The 18753-nt window shown below is 44.2% G+C and overlaps 1 protein-coding gene and 1 non-coding gene across 4 annotated transcripts in view; one reads left to right on the forward strand and one right to left on the reverse strand.

Annotated features, from left to right (window-relative positions):
- afap1l2 (actin filament associated protein 1-like 2) overlaps window positions 1-18753 on the reverse strand; it is a 69690-nt gene that overhangs the window by 49753 nt on the left and 1184 nt on the right. The window lies entirely within an intron of this gene.
- trnaa-cgc lies at window positions 1055-1128 on the forward strand. Its single transcript has one exon. It is a non-coding gene; the product is annotated as a tRNA-Ala (tRNA).

Raw genomic sequence — 18753 nt, forward strand, 5'->3', positions numbered from 1 at the left:
TCAGAGGCAAGAGCACTACCAACTGAGCCAGGCTGACACTCTACAATAATAATAATCCTTGCATTTGATATAACACCTTATCATCATCTTTGAGGAGTCTCAAAGTGCTTCACAGTATATCCTGTAAAGTGTGGTGAAACATGGCGGCCAATTGCGCACAACAGTGTCCCACAAACAGGTGTGGATTGAGTGACCAAATTATAATTATTTTTTGTAAAGGGATTATTATCCCCGTGAAAGCGATCCACCAATCGACTAACAAGACGGTTCCTACTTTACTGCTGGGTAAACAGAGGCGTGTGGAGTCAGGAAACTTGCCCTGCCCGGGAATTGAACCCAGGTCCTCTCGCTTGTGAGGTGAGCGCTCTAACCACTGAGCTACAGACTCCGCGTCGTACAATACTCTGTGGCAGGGATGGGCTCCACGGTGTATGCGCATCAGTTATCTGGAGGAATTGCAGCTCACGCACGCTTCAGGCTGAGGCCAATGGAAAGCAATGTGGGATCATTTTTTTGACACAGTTCAGGCAGTGGAAACTCTTGGCTTCTGTTTTACACAGTCACAGATTCAATTCATGATGCAATCTTAATCACCATAACGAGATCCCCAATGGCAAAATGACTCAACTCTATTGGCTGATGGAGGTTCTTCAACCTCTCTGCCCCCACCCTTTGGAACTCCATCCCCAGTCGCTTCGCACTGCTCCCTCCCTTGCTTCCTTCAAGACCCGTCTCAAGAACCTCCTCTTCGGCCACCCTATGCCCTCCACCCGCCCTGATCCCAAGCCCCTGCTCGGGTCCAAATCCCTAACTATCTAGCGCCTGCCTTGGGACATCCTCCCGACGTGAAAGGCGCTGTGTAAATATAATTTTTTGTTGTTGTGGTAGATTCTGACCCAGTTAGAACATATTAACTGGGTCAGAATCTATAAGACAGACAAGTAAGTACAGCTTAATAGAGTCTAAAAATGAGACTTTATAACAAACGTCGCTTTATAGTGAGGGCCATCAGTCTGTGGTGGTCAGGGCCCCTCTAGCATCACCGAGCCTGTGGAGTCCTGTAGCTCAGTGGTTAGAGCACTCGCCTCGCAAGCGAGAGGACCCGGGTTTGATTCCCGGGCAGGACGACACGTTGGGCAAGTTTCCTTACTCCACACGCCTCTGTTTATCAGCAGTGAGTAGGAACCCGGTTGTTAGTTGATTGGCAGATCACTTTTCCAGGGGCAATAATCCATTTGAAACTAATAATAATAATGTGGTCACTTCAATCCACGGCTGTCTGTGGGACGCTGCTGTGCGCAATTGGCTGCTGCGTTTCGCCCACAAAATATACAGTCAATTTGCTTTACAGTGTATCCTGTGCGGCGCTTTGAGACGTCTCGAAGACGTGATAAGGCGCTGTATCAAATGCGAGTAGTATTGTTGTTATTATTGGCGGAAACTCCAATTTGCATCGAACCAACAAATAATCCTGGAAGCGTTTCCTTATATACAAATCTGTGTTGATTTCTCAAAAGGAAAGATTCGGAGGCATGAAACTTTTCCCCCCAGACTTGTGGAGCGACCAATACTGGCTGAGCTGTGCGGTCTCTGAAAGAAGCTCTTTATTTGTGAAAGCCATTATTAACTATGATGTCTGCATAAGGGCAGCTATTCATACGATAAACAACAAGATCTGACTCACAGGTTCAGTATGTGGATCTCTCGGTATTGAACAAAGAGAATCTGCACCTCCAGGTCTCTCCCACTTCCTGCTCCCAAGTCCATGTTCATTTGACATCTTCATCAACAGACAATCTGATTACTGTATTACTAAATTGGCTGCCGCATTTCACCCGAAAAATATACAGTCAATTCACTTCACAATATATTCTGTGAAAAGCTTTGAGACGTCTCGAAGATTTGATAAGGCGCTGTATCAAATGCAAGGATTATTATTATTAATATTATTATTATAGTACAGTATAGCAAAAAGCCAATCGCTGCACATGAGGTTATGGGAGAATGCAAATGGATCTCTTGTGCAAGCAGACGGAACCAAACTTTTCTTCAACAAGACTCCACGGAGGCTAATTCCAAGCTGGACACCAACTGAAAGTGAACAAAGAATGGCACGGTGCTTAACAGCAATTAATAATAATAAACCTTGCATTTGATATAGCACCTCATCACGTCGTTGAGAAGTCTCAAAGCACTTCACAGGTTTATATTGTAAAGTGATTTAATTGTGTGTTTGTGGGCAAAACGCAGCAGCCAATTGCGCACAGCAGTGTCCCCACAAGCAGTCGTGGATTGAGTGGCCAAGTTATTATTACGTTTTTGAAGGGATTATTACCCCCGGAAAAGCGATCCGTCAATCGACCAACAACCGGTTCCTACTGACTGCTGGGTGAACAGAGGCGTGTGGAGTAAGGAAATTTGCTGAAGGTTTCGCCCCGCCCGGGAATCAAACCCAGGTCCTCTCGCTTGAGAGGCGAGCGCTCTAATCGATCAGGATTAAAAAAAAAAGTAATATCAAGAAGCTGTGTTTTTGATACACTGAAAATTTGCCAAGAAATATTTCCATTGCAGTTAAATTTGCGGAAGAGCTTGAAAACAAACGAGAGTAACACAGTAAAAGAGAAAATGGTAAAAATCCAGTCTTGATAAGCAGCTGATAAAGGATCTCATCCAGATACGGAAACGCTTTGAGTGCAATGATTCATCTGAACTGCAGCATATTTGTATTCGTGCCAAGGCAAGTTCATAACTAACCGGGAGACTTGAAACTGAACAAAAGTTAGTTTGATGCATCAACCTCTGCTTCTCCCCCAACCACCGCCTCCCCATCACTTGCTGAGTATTTGCGTTTCCTCCACAATTCCTTTGTGCCGTGTTTTGCCCACAAAATACACAGTCAATTCACTTTACAGTGTGTCTCCCGTGAAGTGCTTTGAGACGTCTCGAAGACGTGATAAGGCGCTGTGTCAAGTGCAAGGATTATTATTGTTATCATTGGAAATTAAACAAAGATTATACAATACGAAGATTCAATTCGAAGAGTTTGGCTTCATTGGGGTGCGGCTGATACTTAAGAGGTGAGGCGTTGCCAGGTTCGTTTTCAGCTGCCAATTCGAACAGTGACAGAGAGTAAGTAATGCTTTCAATAATAATTGTTAGAATTAGGCACCTGGCCCTCCAAATGAGACAAACCAGGGAGATATTTGCTATTCCTGCTACAAAGCTAGACACTTATCACAGCAGGTTGGAAAAGGTGCCTGAAGGTGGATCCAGTTCATACAATGTTTACAGCACAGAAGGAAGCCATTCAGCGGCCTTCACGCCTTTGCTGGTCCTCGCTACCCACAGCAACTATCCAGTCTAATCCTTCTTTCCTTCTGCTCTTTTCTCATCCGATTTCCAACAGTGTTGAACGCTACACTACAGCAGTTCTGTTGTTACGGCTAATGTCACTGGATGGAAAACTCCAACCCATACAAAGTGGTTAAGTTACTGTAGCGATGTATCCGAGAACACACTTCAGACCCAGTAAAATGCTGATCCACGGAACCCGACCCTTAAACGGGATCTTGCCTTTGTACATTGCGCCCCGTCGATTCCTCTTTAGGAAAAATGCAGTTGCAATGCCCCGAAGTAATTTTTAATGAGATTGTAAAGAGGCCTCCTATTGTGTACAAGCTGCTGCCATCTTGTTGAACTGCATTTATTTGACACAGTTTGAAGTTAGGGAGGCGGCTGAAGAAAGAATGAAAGGGCAAAATCTTGCAAAGGCCCCAAATTACTCTGACCGGTCAGTCGGTCAGTCAGTCAGTGTGCAGTGCGAGAGAGAGAGAGCGAGAGGGTCAGCTCAGGAGTGTGTCACGTTTTTCACTCTAACTGACAAGATTGTTGGGAGTTTCCAGCCCCAGTTGCTTCCCCAGTGGATGAGTAATGCTGCTTAGTTGCCAAACAGAAGAGGTTATTTATGGGAACTTTGCATACTCCATTCACACTGCTGCGCTTGTTCACAGAGGCAACCCAGTCGATCATCGGTCCGTGCAAATCACTAACGCTGCTTGCTATCAGCCTGGCGTAAACTTCACTCCCTCAAACTACGGATCTCACACCAGTATTAGCTCTAGGATAAATAGTAATAATAATAATAATCCTTGCATTTAATACAGCGCCTTATCACACTTTCGAGGCGTCTCAAAGCGCTTCATAGAATGTACTGTAAAGTGAATTGACTGTGTATTTTGTGAGCGAAACACAGCAGCCAATTGCGCACAGCAACGTCCCACAAACAGCCGTGGAATGAGTGACTAAATTGTTTTTATTTTTAATTTGAAGGGATTATTCCCCCCGGAAAAGTGATCTACCAGTCGACTAACAACCGGGTTCCCACTTACTGCTGGGTAAACAGAGGCGTGTGGAGTAAGGAAACTTGCCCAACATTTCTCCCTGACCTGCCCAGGAATCGAACCGAAGTCCTCTCACTTACAAGGAGAGGGCTCTAACCAACACACTGCAAAACTGGTGTTCACACTGAGTGTTTGAAGGTCCTACATATTTCCCAAATCAACAGAGCACTAGAGGGGGTGCGAATACAGATTTCAAACTGAGCACAGAGTGATACTGCGGTGTTGAGAGATTGATTGCGTGTGTCTAAGATATGATATCAGTGGTGCCCATTGTAAACCCATTAGAAACCCCGTGTCAGTTCAGATGAAGTTTCAAGAAAAACGTCTACAATACAGGTTGTAATGTGTTTAGTTCTGGTTAATGATGTTTCTATACTGCGCTGTTTGGCTTGTGGTCAGCCTGCATTGCATTCCAAAGTCATGTGAAAAGTCTAAACCCACCCCAGTTAACATAAAACATTTGCTCCACCTCGGCTGTGATTCAATTCCTAAACTGTACCAACTATTAGGCAGCCTGATAGCTCAATCCCAAATTGAATCCCAAACAGAAGCAGTCGAGTCCAGGTCCCAATGCCAGCTTCCACGTTTCATTTGAGCATGCTTCCAAATAGTCAGTGATAGAGCCCAACCCATTGAGACTACGATGAAACCTACAGCCTCGATAAATACAACATCGATCATGTAATATTAACAACAACAACATTACATTTCTATAGCGTCTTTCACGTCGGGAGGTTGTCCTTAATTAATGTAGCATTTCACCACAAAATATACAGTCCATCGACTTTACAGTGCATCTTGTGAAGCGCTTTGAGATGTCTCAACGACGTGATGAGGAGCTGTATCAAATGCAAGGATTGTTATTAATGGGGATGGGCAAAGTCCCTCGATTACTGGAGCCAATCCATTAAAGAAAGAGAAGATTAACGGAAAGGCCGGTGCTATCAGGGATGTGTTCCCTAAAAGGTTCAATGGTAATCTTTGAACAGAACAGACCAACTCCGAGGCAGAGGATTTAGTGCACATCTTTTCTGTTAGAGTCCTTTGGATAGATAACCACATCACCATTGGCGCAGCAGGAGTCCAGGATTTCAGTAAACATTCTAACCAAGGACACATGCCACAATTTGAACATTTCTACATTGAATATTAACCTTCTGAGCACCGGTTTTACAGCACTCACTTTCCTCTCTCCGTAGACGCTGTCTGGCCCCCCTGAGCGTTCCCAGCCACTTCTGTTTTAATTTCAGATTTCCAGCACCTTCAGTATTTTGCCATTTCAAAACGTACACCTGTGTTCCGACAACCTCAGACACATTATTTTCAATAACTGTGCCACACTGGGTATTCAAACCAAAGAACATTTTGTTTTGCATGGAATTAGAAAACGCAGGAAGGAATCATCCTTTAACTTTATTTTTTAGTTAGTTTTATTCAAAACTGTGCAAGTGTCATTATTGGTAATAGTGTATCACAAGTTGAGCAGTTTATACTAGTAAACCCACTTGTTGGTAGGAACCCAGTTAATCATAATAATAATCCTTGCATTTGATATTGCGCTTTTCACATCGGGAGGACGTCCCGAAGCGCTTCACAGAACACACTGTAAAGTGAATTGACTGTATATTTGTGGGCGAACGCGGCAGCCAATTGCGCACAGCAATGTCCCACAAACAGTCGTAGATTGAAAATGACCAATTTATTATTGTTTTTGTTTTTTGGAGGGATTATTATTAGGCTCTGTGTGGAGTAAGGAAACTTGCCCAAGGTTTCGCCCTCTGCCTGGAATTGAACTCAGGTCTCTCACTTGCAAAGCGAGTGCTCTAACCACTGAGCTACAGGACTCCAGTTGTTAGTCAATTGGAGGGTCATTTCCAGGGGTAATATTCCTCAAACAAAAATTTAGTCACTCAATCCATGACTGTTTGTGGGATGCTGCTGCGTGCAATCGGCTGCTGCATTTCGCCCACAAAATACACAATAAATACACTTCACAGTATATTCCGTGAAACGTTTTGAGATGTCTCTATGACGTGATAAGGTGCTGTATCAAATGCAAGGATTAATATTATCATTAATAATCATTATTACCTAATTTTCCAATATCTCTATGAATCTAGTACACTTTTTCTCACAGATTTCCACAATTGCAAGCGGAAAAACTGTGCCTAATTTCTGACAGTCTTGCAGTCTGTTCCTACCACCCAGTGATGTTTGCTTGGTTAGTTAGTTTGTTTGTCCGGTTAGTTTGTTTGGAAATATACTATTCATCCTCCCAAAAGGCTGCTGCAAAGATTGCTCAAAGTTCAAATACAGAAAACATACATGGGAACAGTCAACTCAGAAACACTAAATAACAAAAAAATCAGGACACGTTTCAGGCTATAAAAAGTTCTTATTCAATTCAAAAGGTTAATTAAAGTTATGGCTCTTTACAGTTAAGCTATAATTTGCACTGCTACTGTCAACCATCCACAACATAAATATACAGTCAATTCACTTTACAGTCTATTCTGTGAAGCTCTTTGAGATGTTTAGAAGACGTGAAAAACACTATATCAAATGCAAGGTTGATTATTATTGTTATTATTATACGCGAAGCATGCAAAATAATGAATAACTATTAGTAAATTTGTAGTTAGGACACCTCAACAAATTGTGTTATGTGACTGTTTCTTCAAATGGTTTCTCCTCCAGTCCCTGTCCGGTCACCTAACCCTGACCCAGAGCTGCATCCTTGGCCCCCTCCTCTTCCTCATCTATATGTTCCCTCCGAACAATGTCATCCGCAGACTCGGAGTAAACTTCCACATGTATGCAAATGACACACAAATCTATCTCTCCTCCTCCAGCTGTGACTCCAGGTCTGTTGATGTTCTCTCGGTTTGTCTGGCGGACATCAGGGCCTGATTGAGCGAAAACTTCCTACAACTGAACGTTGGCACGACGGAAGCCATACTCCTTGTCTCCCATCAATGTCTTCTATCCTGTGGCTCTGACCTATCCCTCAGACAATTGTGCACAGCAGTGTCCCCACAAACAGTCATGGATTGAGTGACCAAATTTATAAGGAAACTTGCCCAACGTTGTGACCTGCTCGGGAATCGAACCCAGGTCCTCTCACTTGCAAGGTGAGTGCTCTAACCACTAAGATACCAGGACTCTGTTAACAGGAGGAATAATTCAAGAGACAAGTCAGACAAATGTCAATTTTATGTCTTCCCAAAAGATGGATCTGTCTGTGTAGCTGTGTACTGTCTGTACTCCTGAAACTCACCCAAACACGCAAACAAGAGTGAGTATCAGACCATTGTGGACTTGAACTCACACCTCTGATAGACTCGGCTCAGCTCAGCTCAGACTGTGACCTGCCCAGTCATGCTTTAAATGCAAACATCTGCAACAAACCCAGGAATTTGTTTTATAGAGTTCCACGTGATCTGATTCAGTGCAATGAAAACAATCTGGAGCAAAGTTACTCATCAGCATGAAATCAATTCTGCTTATCAGGCTGCCTTAGCAATTGGAATTTACCACGGATATGAAAGACCCATTACCCTGCGGTGACAATCCACCTGATTCTACTGGAACTTTATAACGTTCCCTAACGTTTCTTACTTGAAGTGTAAAAAAAAAGCACCGTTATCTTGACTGACTGGCTTTTTGCACAAAGTACATTTTTGGATGTTATTAAATGCGTTCCTGTTCATTGACCTCATCCAATGAGTGTCATGTTTTGAAATCAACAACAACTTGCATTTATATATATTGTCCTGTAGCTCAGCGGTTAGAGCATTTGCCTCGCAAGCGAGAGGACCTGGGTTCGATTCCCGGGCAGAGCCAAACCTTAGGTAAATTTCCTTACTCCACCTGCCTCTGTTTACCTGCAGTGAGTAGGAACCCGGTTGTTAGTTGATTGTCGGACCGCTTTTCCAGAGGTAATAATCCCTTAAAAAAAATTGGGTCACTTAATCCACGACTGCTTGCGAGCCGCTGCTGTGCGCAATTGGCTGCCGCGTTTCGCTCACAAAATATACAGTCAATTCACTTTACAGTATATTCTGCGAAGTGTTTTGAGACGTCTCAAAGATGTGATGAGGCTCTGTATCAAATGCGAGGATCGTTATTAACATACTTGAATATGCCATGACTAAGCGCATCCCAAAAAATGTTCTCCTTTCCCAGCGGAGCCAAACTAACTCCTCCTACTCCAAACGTATTGATCATTTTAAGGAATGCTATCATTCGGGTGGAAATACCTGGAAGGCTTTTCAGTCTCTTTCTACCTGTCTGGGTGGGTTATTCTCAGTTTCATTTTCCTTTGTGTATTTCAATTCCAGACTTGAGTTCTAACCCACGCTGTCTGACACTTGGTGCTGTGCGAATTTAGATGAAGTAATCAAATGCCTCAACTGAGATCGAAAGACAGCTCATTATTAGTCACTCTGCTGTTTTGTAAACCATTTGAACTGCTCTTAGATCTCTTCGGCTTCACTATTGTTGCAGGTACCTTTGACACAATATTTGATTCAGAACGTTTTTTGCCTCTGTTTGGATTATTTTCTCTCGGACTCTGCCTCTCTCACGTTGTGTTGCCGTCACCCACTTTGATTCTTTAAGAAACGGTTATTTTTTTTGCAGAAAGGGTTTGAGATTACAAACATTCCTCGAAGAAAAAAATGTTACTCGGATCCAATGATACGTGTCCAACACAAGTCCGCCCATTCTATCCAGATCAACTGTGTTGGACCGTTCCCACAAGTAATCTGTCAGCATGTACATGCCTGAAGGGGCCAACTTTGCCCACAGTTGTTAAGTTCCTCCTCAATGATTAAGTGTCAATAAAGATTTCAACACAATGCCTTCACAATGGCAGAATTTCCTATTAGCAACTGATCATTTATGATGGTATTTCCCTCTCTACAGTGTTGTGGACATAATCCTGTCTCTCAGCCTCTCTGCCCTAGCCCTTTGGAACAACAACAACAAGATTTCATTTATAGAGCGCCTTTCATGTCGGGAGGACGTCCCAAGGCGCTGGACAGTTGGGTCAGGACCCGAGCAGTGGGGGAATGGTCAGGGTGAGGGGAGGGGAGGGAGGAAGCGAGCAGGGGGGAAATGGTCAGGGTGAGGGGAGGGAGCGAGAAGGGGTAGAGAGTCAAGAGGGGAGCTGAAGGCACGGTTGAAGAGAAAGGTTTTGAGACCGGCCTTGAAGGAGGAAAGGGAGGAAGCGAAGGCGAAGGCACTGGGGAATGGAGTTCCAGAGCCTCGGGGCTGAGAGGCTGAAGGCCCGGCCACCGAGGGTAGGGCGGTTGGGGCGGGGGATGTGGAGCAGACCGGAGCCAGAGGAACGGAGGGTACGGGCAGGTAAGTACTCCATCCCACAGTCCTTTTGCCTCAGTCCCTCTCTTGCCTCCTTCAAGACCCTCCTCTTTAACTGCGCGTTCAGTCACCCTCCTACCCCCAACCTCCCTGCCCTCCACCCTCCCTGATCCCAACCCCCAGCTCAGGTCCAAATCCCTGACTGTCCAGCGCCTTGGGACGTCCTCCCGACGTGAAAGGCGCTATAAATGTAATCTTGTTGTTGTTCTTGTTGTTGTTGTTGTACCGAGGACCTGCATAAGTCACTTTATGGGGTGAATTTCTACGCTCATCAGCAAACTTACTTAAATCATCACCAAAAACAGACTTCAAAGTAAATATGGTTTGGTCCTGGTGTACTTAAATCGAAAAAGATGGTTAATATGAGATTTCACTCAATACTTGGGGTAATGTGTGAAACGGTTATAGCATCGATGGCTCCACAATTGAAGTATATGTCAAATCATTTCAAATTCAGGTTTCATCTTTCCCATCTGATCTTCTCCTCTCCTCAAGTCTGATTTCTACAGGAATGCTCATTCTACAGATGTCATCTGCCATGTGGTTGCTTGCTTATACGTGAACCTGGGGAGCAAGAGTTGGCAGACTCCTTGACTTGGGTGATCATCACAGCCAAAGCCAATCATGTCCTCACTTGATAGTGACATGGAGCAGGAACCTGCATGATGCTATTCCCCCTTTTTCCCTCGCCCAGGAGACCTCAGGCCACCTGCAGTTCCCCCTCCTTACTACTGCCTTAAGATGACATCAGGCTAAACCAGTTTTCATGGATTAGTTACATGCTGGGCTGCGCAAACGATGACTGAACCATCAGAGAAGTCAGCTTTTTTTTGTGTGTAAAATAGTTTATAGGAGGAAAAGAGATCAGTTCTCAGTGATGGAAATCTCTTGACTCGCAACCTTCAATATTATTAAAGCTATTTAGAACTCAACCACAACAACAACCCGATTTATATAGCGCCCTTCACACGGGGTAGAGTCCCGGAGGGCTTCACGCTGATGGAGTCTGTCAACGAGCCGGGGGGAGAGGGCGGGGGGAGGGGACCGTAATAATACATTAATAATCCTTGCATTTGATATAGCGCTTTTCATGTCTTCGAGACGTCTCAAAGCGCTTCACAGAATAGACTGTAAAGTGAATTGACTGTATATTTGTGGGCGAAACGCGGCAGCCAATTGAACACAGCAGCGTCCCACACACAGTCGTGGATTGAAAATTACCAATTTATCATTGTTTTGTTTTGGAGGGATTATTATTAGGTGTGTGGAGAAGGAAACTTGCCCAAGGTTTCGTCCTGCCTGGAAGGCGAGTGCTCCAACCACTGAGCTACAGGACTGTAAGCACAATCAACAACAACAAATGACTGTGTATCACGTCAGGAGGATGTCCCAAGGTGCTGTCGAAATAATTCCGCAGTTACTACACTAAGTGCCAAGCATTTGTCAGGTTTTTGTTAAAAAAAAGTGGCCCTTTTTTTTGCTAATAAGCCTAAGAAATGGGCGTTATCTGGAGAAAGAAGGTGTTATCAAATATACATGGACTATAGTTGTGCTACGGTTCTAATTAACACGTTGCTAGACGGGGAGGGTCTGACACCAAGTATAAGACGTTACAGCTTTTGCGAACATATGCAAATAAGAATTAGCTGCACTTTGTTCATGCATAATTACAATACATTAATTGCATCATGATGCTGCGTTATTACCACTCCACAACTGTTTGTGGGACGCTGCTGTGCGCAACTGGCTGCTGGGTTTCACCCACAAATATACAGAGAATTCACTTTACAGTATAGTCTGTGAAGCTCTTTGAGACGTCTCGAAGACGTGATAAGACGCTGTGTAAATGCAAGGATTATTATTATTACACAGAATCCAACAGACTCCCAATCCTCGAGCTATTTGCTGGAGCCAGTTTGCTGGAAAATTGTAGATCGCATGGAAAATGCTTCACAGCTTGACAGTGCTCTTTTTTTTCATACAACTTAATGAATCACAGCAGTGAAAGTAAACTAGGATCCACTGCCAGGCAGGACTTACCACAACATTACAGCATGACTCGCTCTTTAATTTATATTTGCCGACAGCTGTGCTAATGCTGACACCAGCAAACCAGCAGTAAGGGCACACAACAGAAATGTTTGGTATCTTAAAAAGTTTTGTTGGGGGGAACACAAACCAATGTATTTCTCTTTACAGAGATCTCTTGGTTTGAAAAGTAACTTCAACGAAACGTCATCTGGCGATTGATGATAACTTGCCAATTTGGATTATCGGGACTTTTAACACCGTTCTACCTCGTAGGTTTCCAAAATGAGGTTCCAATCAACCATCGGGGAATCTGATGCTCTTGCAGGAAAAGCTCCAAACATGAGAGTTGTGATTATTCAGGGCCGGAATCAGCAAGATGTGTGTCAACTGGAACAAAGACAGGAGCAGGGAGATGTGGGCTGGAAAACAAAAGAATAGAGTCTGGTCTCCAGGGCTAGGAGGAGAACTGGTATCGAACTGGTATCATAGAATCCTAGAATATTGCAGTACAGAAGGAAGCCACGCGGCCCATTGGGCCTGTGCCGGCTCTTTGGACGAGCTGCCCCAATCGGTCCCACTCCCCCGCTCTTTCCCCATATCCTTGCGAATTTTCTGGGCAGAGACTCGAGTCATCTTAGGAGCAACAACCAAAACAATATTTCATCCCCGTATAAAGACACGGTCAATATAAAGACCCGCTATTTTGAGTGGACAGCGTAAAACAGAGCCCTTTGTTTTATTGGTGTATTTATTGCTCATGGATGAACACAGCGAAGTGACACAATGTTGTAAATTCTCCTGACCTCGAACAGAAAAAGGAATTCTCCCACTTAAAGTGAGCCAAAATCCTGTGGCATAACAGAGCCCTGTTCTGCAATGGACACGTTTGCACAATTTTGCAATTCTTTGCAAAGTTAACAAAGTTTCTGTCATAGTTCAATTAGACGCTACATGTTGTGGAGTGAGCCTGAGCGCTGCGACACATCCCGAAAATATTCAACCAGAACCAGCTTGAGCTTCGCGCGAGGGCTGCGAGGTAAAGGAAAAAGTACTTTGTAGGTTTCATTTCTAGCGATGAGCTGCCTATTTAATCACCAGAGATAAATCTCAGCCTCTCGCACCAACTGGATTGTAGTGCAAGGCAACTCGCATTGCATTGTTCCTACAACATTACGAAACAGCGTGTTATAAATAATAAAAATAATAATAATTTGGTCACTCAATCCACGGCTGTTTGTGGGACGCTGCTGTGCGCAATTGGCTGCCGTATTTCACCCACAAATACAGAGTCAATGACTTTACAATATATTCTGTGAAGCCCTTTGAGAGGTCTCGAAGACGTGATAAGGCTCTATATCAAATAATAATAATAATAATAATAATAATAATAATCCTTGCATTTGATATAGCGCTTTTCACGTCGGGAGGACGTCCCAAAGCGCTTCACAGAATAGACTGTAAAGTGAATTGACTGTATATTTGTGGGCGAAAGCAAGGATTATTATTATTATGATGATGGTTATTATAATATTGTCCCCTGGAGTTTCTTCAGTCATCATCAGGTACAGAGCAAGCGGAGGGTGGTTAGGGCCAGTGGATGATGTTACCTCCACTTGTCATACACCTTTCAGCAGCCAAACAAACAGACACATTGGAACTGACCACAGAGACATAGGAGATTGGCAAATCCTCTTAGTTATAGGGATTAGCCTGACACTGGAGACACAACAACAACAACACCAACAACAACACATTATATTTACACGGTGGGAGGACGTCCCAAGGCGCTGGACAGTCAGGGATTTGGACCCGAGCTGGGGGTTGGGATCAGGGAGAGTGGGTAGGGGTAGGAAGGTGGCCAAAGGCGCGGTCAAAAAGGAGGGTCTTGAGACGCGCGAGGGAGGGAGCGAGGCAAAGAGACTGTGGGATGGAGTTCCAAACGGTGGGGGCAAAGAGGCTGAAGGCCCGACCGCTAATGGTGGGGAAGGTCTGGCGGGCGGGGGCCGTAGCACAGGCCTCTGAGCAGAGGGGAAGAGTAAACTAACAAGTAGAAGCTCTGGCTCTCTGCTCTGCCTCACGCCTCAAATGGAGAAAAGAACGAGTTGCAAGAGTTAAGCGATTCACAAAGGAACAATAACGGCTTTGTTTATAGTGAGGAAGTTTAATTCAATTTCATTGGCCTTTTCCAGAGCAGAAAAGCTCTGCAGACAAGACAGGACTGATTTAAGCCTTCATTTAAAGTATCTTGAATATCCTCACGCTGCCAATGAGCAATTTGTGGCAAATGCAGCCTTCTGATACTATACTGTTTCAAAGGACATTCTGGGAGCACTTAATGACTTTCAGAAATGTTTATTCTTGTATTTAAATTTGCTTTTGGATACAACAAAAATATGAAATGACTAACAAACAAGAAGTAAAGCCAAAGATTTAAAGGGAAATGTATTAGCTGTAAACATGGATTGTCCCAGGCAGCTTTTAAAACTAAGAAAATTAAGTTCTATACATTTTGGGATGCTGAATATTATAATAATACTCCTTGCATTTGATACAGCGCCTTATCACGTCTTCGAGACGTCTCAAAGCGCTTCACGGAATATACGGTAAAGTGAATTGACTGTATATTTTGTGGGCGAAACGCGGCAGCCAATGGCACACAGCAGCGTCCCACAAGCAGTCGTGGATTGAGTGACCAAATTATTCTTTTATTTTTTAAGGGATTATTATCCCCGGAAAAGCGATCGGCCAATTGACTAACAACCGGGTTCCTTCTTACTGCTGGTAAACAGAGGCGTGAGGAGTAAGGAAACTTGACCAAAGTTTCGCTCTGCCCGGGAATCAAAGTGCTCTCAACCACTGAGCCGCAGGACTCCACAATATGAGCAAAACCTGTAGTAAACAGACACAGGATATAAAACCAGCTTCCCAGGCCATGGATCCCATCACTAAAACAGTGAACGACAAGGTCACCCGGACTCACACCGATCTATTATATTTTAGGAGTTGTGTTCAGTTGGCTTTGCAATCAGGTTTTGCCAGATTTGGAAAAAATACTACAGAACCTGGATTTCTCCTGAACGTTCCAAATTCCTGTGTTTACGTTTGTTTTGGGAGCACATGTCGTCCCTGGGATCCTCGTTGTGACTCACAAGCGTTCACGCCTATACAGGTGGAGCCCTGTAGCTCAGTGGTTGGAGCACTCGCCTCTCAAGCGAGAGGACCTGGGTGCGATTCCCAGGCGGTGCGAAAGATTGGGCAAGTTTCCTTACTCCTACTTCTTCTCGTCTCAAGCGTTACAAAGCACCAGCAGTTTTTCTGGAACTAGATTTTCCATTACTATATGTAGACAGTACAAGCACAACTTGGAAATCACTACATGTGTAACCTGGGGTGTATGGGTCAGAACATAGTGTAGGATGAAGCAATACTTATGGATGATAGGAGCTAGTCAATATAGAGAGAATACGGGGAGGGGGGAACTAAATCATGGATAAAGAAGATCTGAACCATAACAAATCTAGTTGACCTTCAACACCTCTGATCTCATCATCTCCTGTCCTCCACCTAATTTTTCCTTTGTTTTTCTTTTCCCACCCCATTCTCTGTTTGTCCTTATAAACTTCTCCCCTTCCAACATCCCCAAGTTCTGAAGAAAGGTCATGGACCTGAACGATTAACTCGCTTTCTCTCTCTCTGTAGATGCTGCCTGACCTGCTGAGCGTTCCCAGCGACTTCTATTTTATTTCTAGTTGATGCTGCATTGACGGGTTCCTTCAAAAACGACCCGGATAAATGTGTAGTTGGGAACAGTCCAATGGTGTTATGCAAGGAGAAGATCAAATGTGCAGAAGGGCCTTCTTCATCCAAACATCTCTAGTAAATGATACAGAGATAAATCCAGACTAAAGTGAAGAAGTTATCCACAGGATATAATGGTTTGTGTGCACCAAGTCTGGAGGAGAAGGAATTTTTCTTTGTTGGGAAGCAGGCCAGGTTAGGGGGATGGGTGAAATATTTTTGAGTATTGGTTTGGGAATCAGGGAATATTTATATACAACTTTTCCCCAGAAGACAACATGGGTGGATTTTACAACGTTTTTTGTGGTCTATGGAAAGGAAGGTGGGGGAGCGGAGGGAAACCAAGCAAATGGGCCTTTTCACATTTCATGCTTTATGCTTTTAATTCAAGTGGCAGTATGATTTAAGGAATGGGACAATAAATAAACAATATCTCTGCTGTTTGTGAATGTCTCGGTGGGGCGTAGAACAATTTTATTTAATGTAACCAATATCTTGGACACTGGATATAGTATTGAGTCAGCATTACCTTAAATTTTTTTAAAAATAGTTAACAATTAGGTCACGCAATCCACGACTGTTTGTGGGGACGCTGCTGGGCGCCATTGGCTGCCGCGTTTCGCCCACAAAAGACACAGTCACTACACTTCACAGTGTATCCTGAGAAGCGCTTTGAGACGTCTCGAAGGCGTGATAGGGCGCTGTATCAAATGCAAGGAGTGATATTAAATATTGATAAAAAATGAATACAAAATTACTGCTCAACATTCACGTTCCATCAAAACAACAACAGCAGCAGCAGCAACAACAACAACAACAACAACAGCAGCGGCATCATCATCCTCTGTTGACAGGATCTCAATCATAAAAACGACTGCAAGAGCAACATTCTCACACCGCACAACAAACTGCCGTAAACAATCAACATGTTGACAGGCAAGATTTCTGTCAACTGGATGAGTTACTTATCATTATAATCTCTGACACATTCCTCTCCATTCAGCCTCTCGTGCCCACAGTAGCCGTATAGGCTTGTGCGTCAAGCCTGGTTTAGTTTGTAGCACTCTCTGCCCCACTGAGTCAATAAGGTCCTGGGCTCAATCCCCACGTCAGGACTTTGAACTCACAGACCGACACTCCAGATGCTGTGCCGGGGGAAGTGGTTCATTAGTGGTGGCGCCGTCGTTCAGATGAGTTGTTAAACCCAAGGCCCCATTTGTGTGTTCAGGTGGATAATAATAATAATAATAATCCTTGCGTTTGATACAGCGCCTTATCGCGTCTTTGAGACGTCTCAAAGCGCTTCACAGAATATACTGTCAAGTGAATTGACTGTGTAGTTTGTGGGCAAAACACGGCAGCCAACTGCGCACAGCGGCGTCCCACAAAAACAGTCGTGGATTGAAGTGACCAAGTTATTTTTGTTTTGAAGGGATTATTAGCCCTGGAAAGTGATCCGCCAATCGACTAACAACGGGTTCCTGCTTACTGTTAGGTAAACAGAGGCGTGGGGAGTAAGGAAACTTGCCCAACATTTCACCCTGTCCGGGAACCGAACCCAGGTCCACTCGCTTGCGAGTTAAGCACTAACCATTAAGCTACAGGACTCCACGGGATATTTGTTAAAAGATCTCACGACTCTATTCAAAATAGAAAAGGAGCTTGTCCTGAGGTGCTGGGCCAACAGTCCACTGGATAAAAATCATTCACATCATGGTTGTTTGTGGTGCGTCGCTGTGCACGCATTGACTGCCGTGTTCACCCACAGAATAAACAGTTACAACACTTTACAGTAGTTTCTGTGAAACGCTTTGAGATGTCCTCAAACCACCTGACGCCAAACCTTTCCAGATTGGGGTGGGTGGGGGGATACGTTCTACAATTACGACAAGTGCTATTATCAAGCAGCTGGGTTGTTCGTTGATTGGTGGATCGCTTTTCCGGGGAATAATAAATAACAATCGCTTCAAAAGAACATGTGTGTATTTCTAAAATAATAATAATAATTTGGTCACTCAATGCACGACTGTTTGCGGGGACTCTGCTCTGCGCAATTGGCTGCCGCAAAATATACAGTCAATTCACTTTACAGTGTGTCCTGTACAGCGCTTTGAGACGTCTTGAAGACGTGATAAGGTGTTGGGTCAAATGCCAGGACTATTATTATTTTTGCTATTGTAACTCATTGTTTCGGAAAATATTCACCCAACTGCTCCTTGAAACAAAAGGAAATTCTCGATTCAGATGGCTTTCGCTCAACGTGATGTATTTATTCTGTGAGCAGAAATGAGTCTGCGATGCATCTATTGGAGAGACAACGTGTTTGCTCTCTGACCGCACTCCCTCAGGCAGAAACACCAACGCTGCCAAATTGGGTGGGTTTGTGCCCGATTGGGCGTGTGCTTGTTGTACTGAGCTCCCCGGGACTCTACCCTGCGTGAGGGGCCGCTGCATAAATGCAAGTTGTCGTTGCGTGCGAAAAAACAGCGTGTTTAATTTTTACATTTTTAATTTAAACCTGGAAAACGCTGCCTCAATCCCACTTTCCAGTAACATTCTGTGAGGGGCTTTGAGACGCCTCGACAACGTGATAAGGCGCTATATCGAACGCAAGGATTATTGTCATTATTATAGGAGGCGGCGCGTGATATTGGACTGCTTTTGGGCTAGTATTCGGTTGACTTTGGGCTACAAAAGCATTTCAATTCCTGGCCGCAGCCCTGGTGGTCCCACATCACTGGCCCCCAGTTTTACAAGCGGGTCTTCAATACTGAGAGCAGTGGTATAGCTATATATCACACACAGGCGCTCAGGGTGGAGCAGGTGTAAATGACACATTATTGGATGACTCACATTATTTTTTTCTCTTTCAAGACATACCTTTTCCTTAACACTGTCGCAACACTTTCGGGATTAACGCAACATTTACAATCACACACACACACATAGTGCAGCGCTTTGAGAAACGACCCCTTTTCGAAGTTACTGGGGTTTAACGAGCAGGTCCTCGTGAAGCTACGTACACAACGATCGCTCTTCATAGCAGAGAAGAGATTGCAATTCCCCCGCATCGCGCAGGTCAGTTCGCAAATGCTGCCCTTGAACTAACCCGTCAGCTGTTTGCCACTGAACTACGACGAGT

Source organism: Callorhinchus milii, unplaced genomic scaffold, assembly GCF_018977255.1.
Source record: "Callorhinchus milii isolate IMCB2004 unplaced genomic scaffold, IMCB_Cmil_1.0 Scaffold7, whole genome shotgun sequence".
Classification (NCBI taxonomy): domain Eukaryota; kingdom Metazoa; phylum Chordata; class Chondrichthyes; order Chimaeriformes; family Callorhinchidae; genus Callorhinchus; species Callorhinchus milii.